Source organism: Lontra canadensis, unplaced genomic scaffold (assembly GCF_010015895.1).
Source record: "Lontra canadensis isolate GAN:19392208 unplaced genomic scaffold, GSC_riverotter_1.0 scaffold102, whole genome shotgun sequence".
Lineage (NCBI taxonomy): Eukaryota > Metazoa > Chordata > Mammalia > Carnivora > Mustelidae > Lontra > Lontra canadensis.
Window position 1 is genome coordinate 4,246,569 of NW_022631096.1, and position 8,593 is coordinate 4,255,161.

Here is an 8,593-nt window from a genome sequence, read left to right on the forward strand (position 1 = left end):
CTTTAGAAGCCAATGTAGTAACGTCAATATGGAAAGAGCCCAGGGCAGGAGCTAAGGCCCAGGATTGCTAGACCTTTCTATTTGGGGGAAGCTGAAGTTTCCTGCTGTCACTGGCTTCTATCTTTTCACTCCTGCCTTTCAATTAATAGGAAGGGTGATCTCCAGGGGCAGATCTCCATCTTACACACCATCTCTCCTTTGGGTGCCTCGCCCATGCAGCTTGTCCTACAGACTGTCCACACCACAGCTGACAGGGTCCTATCAGAATGCTTGAGTGGGGAGCACAAAGTCCCACTTTGAGGTGAGTAGGCATAAGTTTCCTTACTGCCCTCCTCTTGCAGATCCAGGAGCAGTCTTAGTCCAACTCTGGAGACTGTCCTTTTACTGTATTTCCATCTGGCTTCCATCAAGCTAGCTTTCCTAAATCAAGCTAAATTTCCTAAATTTGGAGATGGAGGCCCTTTCCTTTCTTCATCCAGGCCTGCCTCTGTTTGCCTTCAGGTTGGAACTGCTGTTCCTTCAGCCTCATTTCTCAGCAACTCCACTGTTGCTTCTCCCTCATTCTCTGCCCACCAATGGTTAGAAATGAAATCCCAGAGAAGTCTCTGTCAGGACGTGAGACTGCCACCCTCCCTGGAACAGCTGTCCCTTTGCCTTCCCAGCCTCATCTTGGGCCTTCTTGTTTGTTCTCTCACATTCTTTCCTGCTTTGAAAGATTTGCCACAAGCCTATTCTCTTAGCACCTCACTCTGGATCAAGTTTCTTCCAACTTCCTTTGGTGTGGGGAAAAAGACATGTTCCATTTTTTTTCCGTCTGTGATTTGAAGATGGAATTGAGGATTTCTACCACTTTGAACTAAGAATCTCCTCCCAAGGAATCCATTAGCATATGAAAAAGCTGCCACCATCATTACCCGAGAAATTTATCTTCTTTTTATCGGTGAGAGAACTATAGGATATACACACTCATTTTATGAAAAATCCCTTTTCCTTGGGTAGTTTTTGACATGTCAGTCCCTTTGTTAGGACATCTGTAATGCAGCAGAGTTTGATATTTTGTCAACTAAAATTTATGAATTACTTATCTGGAGCTTTTCTGTGTTGACATCTGTGGGCAAGATCAGGTAAAGATACTTAAGAGAAGACTGAGACTGGATTTGGCCACATGGTAAGGACCTAGAACACTATGTAAAAGGTCCTGGAATTTATCCCAGAGAAAATACATTTTTTTTGGGTAGGAGTGCTAAGTTTTAGACTAAAATCACTGACATAGCAAGATCGGAAAATGGGTTTTAAAAAGATATGCCAGAATTAGGAAGACTAGCTGCGGCCATGGGGGCAGAAAAAAGTGACAGGTTCAAGAGGTGTTTTAGAAAAATCCTTGACAGGATTTCAGGTTAGTAAGCAAAAGGGAAGAACTATATTTTATGGTGAAAACTTAAGATATGAGAAAGAAGGGGAGTGATTTGAGAGCAGAGAGGATGCTCTCAGGTGGAAATGGCAAATGGTTCTGAAGTCTTGTCTGCAGTGGGCGGCATCTTCTGAGGTCCAGTGGAGCTCTCCCAGACTCCTGGAGGAACAAATGGAAATTCTTAGTGACTGAGGCCACTCCCTTTTCTCTGCTTTGCAAATCATGAGGAACATAATGAATTATCATGTGACAACTCTTTGCAAGGCTACCTCCACCCTGTTTAGAACAGGTTGCCTCGAGAGAGACTTTTGGTAATATCCTTGCTAGAATGAAAGGTCAGGGCATTTGCCTCTGGAATTTATGTTTTCCAGTAGTAATCTAGAGATTCAAGAGCTATTCAAGTTTTCAAAAAGAAATATGGAGCATTAAAGAAAGAAAAAGCAATTATCAACTGATGAAAATAATAGAGAAAGCAAATATGACTCCCTGTGATCAGCCTCAGATGGTGTTAGACCTTGGACCAACCCATAGCAAACTTCATAAATTTAAAAATGATTTTCTAAATATTTATAAATCCAATATTTTATGATCTTTTTAAAAAGAAAAAGTCACTGTATCCCCTGTTATTTAGAGTGACTAAACTAGATAATCTTAAGGAAAAACACCTGTCAATAGCCCCTGAGGCTTCTGCATTGTACCCTAAATAAATGAGGATTTCCTTTCCTTGGTAATTGACCTTCACTCTCATAAAGGCATTATTCTTACTCTGAGAATCATCTCTTTCTGACTGAGATTCTATTCTGGGCTACACTTAGTTCTTTGTTAGCCATTGTTCCTTTAATCAAGTTGGGGTTTTTTGTTTGCTTATTTTGATATGTTTCTCTTTACCTCTAGCACTCCCACCATCCCATTCATGTACCCCTATCTATCCTCCCATCACAGTGGAGATATGTGTCCACACTTGGCCTGCACTTGGCCACTCTTACAGATTTAATAGGCACAATGTGATAATTCACCTTCATTTTTGGAGGCTAGAGTTCTAGATGAATAACTTTGCTCTTTCAATGTTTTAAAAATGTTGTTTCATTTTTCTAGCTTATATTATTTCTGACCAGCAGTCTGCAAATTTCCCTTATTTGTCTCTTCTTTTGTCTGGCTATTGTAAATATTTAATCTTTAGCTCCTATTTCTAGTAACTTGAATATTGATGTGATCATCTTCGTTGGGGTTTGTAGAACTTCTTGGAGCTGTTGGTTTATAGTTTATAAAAAAAAACTTTATAATTTCTTGGCCATTTTTTTTTCAAAATTTTTTTTCTTTCTTCATCTCTTTTTTGGACTCCTATAACATATGATTATTGTCACAAAGTCACTGAGTCTCTGGGAATTTTTTTCAGTCTTTTTCACCTCTATTCCTTAGTTTGTATAGTTTTCCAACCATCCCATCCTATTCTCTTTACTGATTTTGAGTGTCCTGTTTCTGTAGCTCCAAAATCCTCTAAGACTCAGATCTGTGGCATCTTCCCTCCCACTTCCTCTAGATCCTCCATATTGTTACATTGTTTTTTGTTTTTGTTTTTTTTTAATTACTGATTTGAGCATCATAGTTTCTTTTCCTTCTCATCTCCCTCTTTGGTTAACTGACATCATTATCTTTGCTTAATTTCTTGTTTCCCCAACTAGTTTCCACAATATATATTGCCAAAAATTAATCTTCCTAATGTAAACTCAGATCATATCATTCCCTATTTAAAAATCATCCATGATTCCTCAGAGCCTATAGATGAAATAAAAACTTTAGTTTTTCATTCAAGGTCTTCTCCAATTTAGTCACAGGCTTGCTCTCTTATCATGTTTCTTAGTACTCCCATTTATATACCCTAGCTTCAAGAAATTAAGAAATATTACTGAGAGCTTAAAATGCATGTCCTGAAGAGTTCTCAAAGTCCTCAGATTTCTTTTCTTGCTTTGTCCATTCCATTGCCTCTGTTTGAATGTCTACACCAATATTTCATGTGTCCAAACCCAGCCTATGAATCAAAATTCACATTGATGGCTAACTTCTCTATGAGATCTTTTTTTCCTCCATTTTAAAGTTTCCTTTCTGACCACTGACAGCTTTGGCAGTTTATCTACACATATTGGGTTGGAACAAAACACTTATATTATAACCTTGCATTATAGTTATTTGCAAATATATATTATATTCTTGCATGTCCTGATAAATTATTTTCCTGGAGGGAGGATTCGAGTTCAACATTCTATCCTTTACATCCATTGCATAGAACATTGTTGACTCTTGATAAATATTAACAGAATAAATATTTTACTTCTCTGAGCTCCATGATGCAGTCATCTAACACTATAATTTTCATTGCAAATAAATGTATTGCTTACTAACAATCATTTTCATGTAGTATTTTTTCTTCAGTTTACTTTTTAGTATTCACAGATATTCCTATTTATCATGGTGAAGTTATAATCTGACATTGTTCTCAATATGATCTTGTGTATTTTAAGAAGCTTGAAATAAAAACAACCAGAAGATCTGGAAGCCAACAGGCTCTCTTCTTAATCATGTATCTTGGCACCGAGAGTTGCAATATGTTGCCACCTATTAATTAAATTTGTTCTCTGGTGAATTAGCCTAGAGAGAGAACATTTTCTTTAAAAAAATGAACCAAGTAGAATGAGGAAGATAATAAGTCTAGGAAACCACTCAGGTAATCAGAACCTGTGGTGTAGCAATGCTGGGGCCATACAATTTTCCCAGTGGCTGTGAGAAAACTGCAGGGAGGCATGGAGGCCAAGAAAGAACCTACATATTTGGCTGGAAAATCACTACTAAAATATTACACTGCTTCATAACATATCAATGAATAATATTGAACCAAAAGGAACAGTCAATTATCGAGTTTGATCAGAGTGATACTATTAGATACAGATGGAATTTTAGAGACCATCTGGATTCTAGAATATCACTATCTATTACTGCACACAGATCGCTTTGATATTTTGTTGACAGCTTCGGACCTCAATTCTGGAAAAAATGTACATACATACAAAATTGGCCTTAGGTCTAGACCTTTGATTCAGAACACATTTCCTCATTATAGGTAAAAACAATGCATTTCAGGAAGAGCTGGAAATTTGCTAAAAACCATTTTAAAAAGTTAGTGACAGAGATGTAGTATCACTGCAAAGTGTCTCCAGAACTCCAGTCCCATTCTGGGTTTCATCCAACACATTTTCTCTCATGTGTAGTGTCCAACAAATAAAGTAGTTAATTTTACTTGAATAAAACTCATTTATCTTTTTGCTCTCTAGGAAGGAAAATGAAATAAAACTTTAATGTCCTTGGTGTCAGGCACTGTGCCAGGTCCTTTCACATATGTGATTTTACCTCTACAACAACCAAAGGTATTATTCTTACTTTATATTTTAAAAATGACCCTTGGGGCTCCTGAGTAACTCAGGCAACTGAGTGTCCAACTCTTGATTTCAGCTCAGGTCATGATCTCTGGGTGGTGAGACTGAGCCCCACATTGGGCTCTGCGTGATCAGCACAGAGTCTGCTTGAGATTCCCCCCCCCACTCACATGATCTCTTTCTCTCTAATAAATAAATAAATTCCTTAAAAAATGAAATAAAAAATGACCCTCAACAAAACAGGGATAAAGGGAACATACCTCAACATCAGAAAGGCCATATATGAAAGACCCACAGCTAATATCGTCCTCATTGGAGAAAAACAGAGCTTTTCCTGTACAGCCAGGAACAAGACAGGGAGGTCCACTCTAACCATTGCTATTTCACATAGTACTGGAAGTCCTAGCCACAACAATCAGAAAACGAAAAGAAATAAAACACATCCAAATAGGCAAGAAAGAAGTCAAACTTTCACTATTTGCAGATGACATTATACTCTATGTAGAAAACCTGAACGACTCCAGCAAAAATTACTGGAACTGTTATATGAATTCAGCAAAGCGGCAGGATATAAAATCAACATACAGAAATCTGTTGCATTTCTATACACAAGTAATGAAGCAGCAGAAAAAGAAATCAAGGAATTGATCCCATTTACAACTGCACACAAAAAACAAGATACTTAGGAATGTACCTAAACAAAGAAGTAAAAGATATCTACTCTGAAAACTACAGGACACTTATGAAAGAAATTGAGGAAGACAAAAAGAAATGGAAAAACATTCCATGCTCTTGGGTTGGAAGAACAAATATTGTTAAAATGTCCATACTACTCAAAGCAATCCACACTTTTAATTCAGTCCTAAAATACCACCAGCATTTTTCACAGAGCTAAAACAATCCTAAAATTTGTATGGAACTACAAAAGACTGTGATGGTGGCAGCATCACAATTCCTGACTTCAAGGTATATTACAAAGCTGTAATCATCAAGACAGTATGGTACTGGTACAAAAACAAACACATAGATCAATGGAACAGAATAGAAAACCCAGAAATGGACCCGCAGCTATACGGTTGACTAATCTTTGACAAAGCAGGAAAAAATATCCAATGGAAAAAAGTGTCTTCAACAGATGGTGTTGGGAAAACTGGACAGCAGCACGCAGTAGAATAAAAGTGGACCACTTTCTTATACCATATACAAAAATAAATGCAAAATGGATGAAAGACCTAAACATGAGATAGAAAAAAAACTTTATGTAGAAGACCTACCAACAAAATTAATCAGGAATGTCTGGATCTGTCCTTACCCTTTTGGCGCTATTTTTCTAGTTATTATTCCAATCAAGTTTACCTAACTCTCCTTTCTTTGTTTAAAACCCCAGCCCCAAAGCTGATCGCATAGCTGACTGAACCATTGTGGAGATACACCCGTCAATATATATCAAAAGTCTTAATATTTTGCTAGCATTTTGTCTCAATAATTCTAGTTCTACCAATTTGTCCTAAGGAACTTATTGCACAAGAAACATGAGAAAATGTACCATGATTATTTATGTTAAAAATTGTTTGTTATAAGACAAACTATGTATCTAGCAACAGAAAAGTATGTGTGGCATGTTTACATAATATAAAATATGCAGGTATTGGAAATGATGTTGTAGACATATATTTACTGGCACAAAAACAGGTTCATGGTATAATTTTTGAGCTGAATGTGATTGTATTGATTGATTTGTTTTTCTCATTCTTTTAAAGTCTATTTATATATTATGTAAGTATATTTTTCCTACTTTCTTTTTTTTAAATTTTATTTTACCTACTTTCTTATTGACACATGTCAATTTTTTCCTTTCTCTTTGTAATATTGTTATGATACTTATGTCCTTTTAAGAGTCTAGACAGCAGGGTAGCCTGGGTGGCTCAGATGGTTAAGTGGCTGCCTTCAGTTCAGGTCATGATCACAGGGTCCTGGGATTGAGTCCCGTGTCTGACTCCCTGCTCACACGGAGTCTGCTTCTCCCTCTCCCTCTGCCTCTCCCCCTATTTGTGCTCCCTCTCTCAAATGAATAAAAAAAAATCTTAAGAGAGAGAGAGAGAGAGACTCCAGACAACATCTCCATGTTGGGTACTTTTCTTCTAAATCTTTCTTCTTCGTACGAAGGAGGAGTGATCTATGCTTTTTCTTTCCATCTTTGGGAACCTTTCTCACCTGGCATGTTACATTCTGCCTACAATGTGATAATAGTAAGCCCCATGATCTGGGTCAGTCATTTAGCTCTTAAAATGTAAAGGAGAGATTGTAAAACTAGAAACTGTTTTCCTCACTCAACAAACCTTAACCTTCTTTTCTTTTTAAGATTTTATTTATTTATTTGACAGAGAGAGAGAGAGAAAGCACAAGTAGGTGCTGAGAGAGAGCAACTGAGCAGAGAGCCTGATGCAGGGCTCGATCCCAAGGCTCTGGGATCATGACATGAGCCAAAGGGAGATGCTTACCTGACTGAGCCACCCAGGCACCTCCAAACCTTGACTTTTAAGACGAATTCTTTGCTGTGGAATCAGTAATTGGGTGATGGGCATTAAGGAGGGCACCTGAAGTAATGAGCACTGTGTGTTGCTGGCAACTGATGAATCACTACAATTGTACCTCTGAAACTAATAGTACAGTACATGTTAATTAAATTGAATTGAAATAAAAATTTTAAAGAAAAAAATTATATTTTCAAAAAAATTATATTTCTGAAGTCAAAATCTGAATATTGCCTCTTTCTTTCCCTTTATATACTACCTTAAATTCTATTTTTTTTCCCAAATCAATGGAGGCCTCTGGATGAATAAAAAAGCATATCATATATTTTTAAAATGTTACCCTTATTAAATATTAACTTCATAGCTTATTAATTTCAAAAAGGAAAAGGATCTTTATAATGAGTCTTCCAATACGAGAACATGTTATATCTTTAAAATCACTTAAGTCTTATATTTTGAAAAATTTTTCTCATAAACATCTACACATTCATTATTACATTTATTACTAGGTAGTTCATAGTAGTGGTTGCTATTTAACCATGATTTTTTTTCATTTTTAAAATTTTTGACAGTGTTTAGAAAAGCAATTGATTTTGTAGGTTGATCTAATGTATAAGCTACTTGTTGACATATTTTACCTTTTCTAATCTTTTTCTTGGAGGTGGAGAGTGATTCTTCCCTTATACATCCTTGTCAGCAAATGGTGACAGTCCTGTCTCTTCTTTTTGAATATTCATTCCTCTTATTTCTTGTGTTTTGCATTAGTTAGATCCTTAAAGAAAGGAAGAAAATGTTAGAATGTAGCATTGATACAGGATACTCCTCTCTCTTTTTCTCTCTCTAACTTAACTGTGAATGCTTCTAATATTTTACCATTAAGTCTAATGTTTCTCCTAGATACCCACACTCAGGCTATAGGATTTCCTTTCTGTTCCTAGCAACTAGCGGTTTCATTAATTAATTATGTTTTTATTGGGAATTGGTGACATCTATCATTGAGATGATCTTGCCTTTCTCCTCCTTTAATATTTGATCTAGTGAATTATGTGGATTAATTTTCCAATGCTGGAAACTTCTTATATTCTTCAGCAAGTCCTACTTGTCATGGTATATTACTAGATTTAATTTGCAAATACTTTAGTATTTTGTATCATAGTGTTGGTTGGTAACATTGGTCTATAGTTGGGAACTTGTCCATCAATTTCTATGCTATGGAATAG

General features: G+C 36.4%; 1 long non-coding RNA gene across 1 annotated transcript; it reads right to left on the minus strand.

The window, feature by feature from the left end:
- Positions 1-1,397: 1,397 nt before the first annotated feature.
- LOC116855417 lies at positions 1,398-8,140 on the minus strand. Its single transcript, XR_004380349.1, has 2 exons — positions 8,012-8,140; positions 1,398-1,570 (listed from the first exon to the last, which is right to left on the minus strand). It is a non-coding gene; the product is annotated as an uncharacterized LOC116855417 (long non-coding RNA).
- Positions 8,141-8,593: the final 453 nt, after the last annotated feature.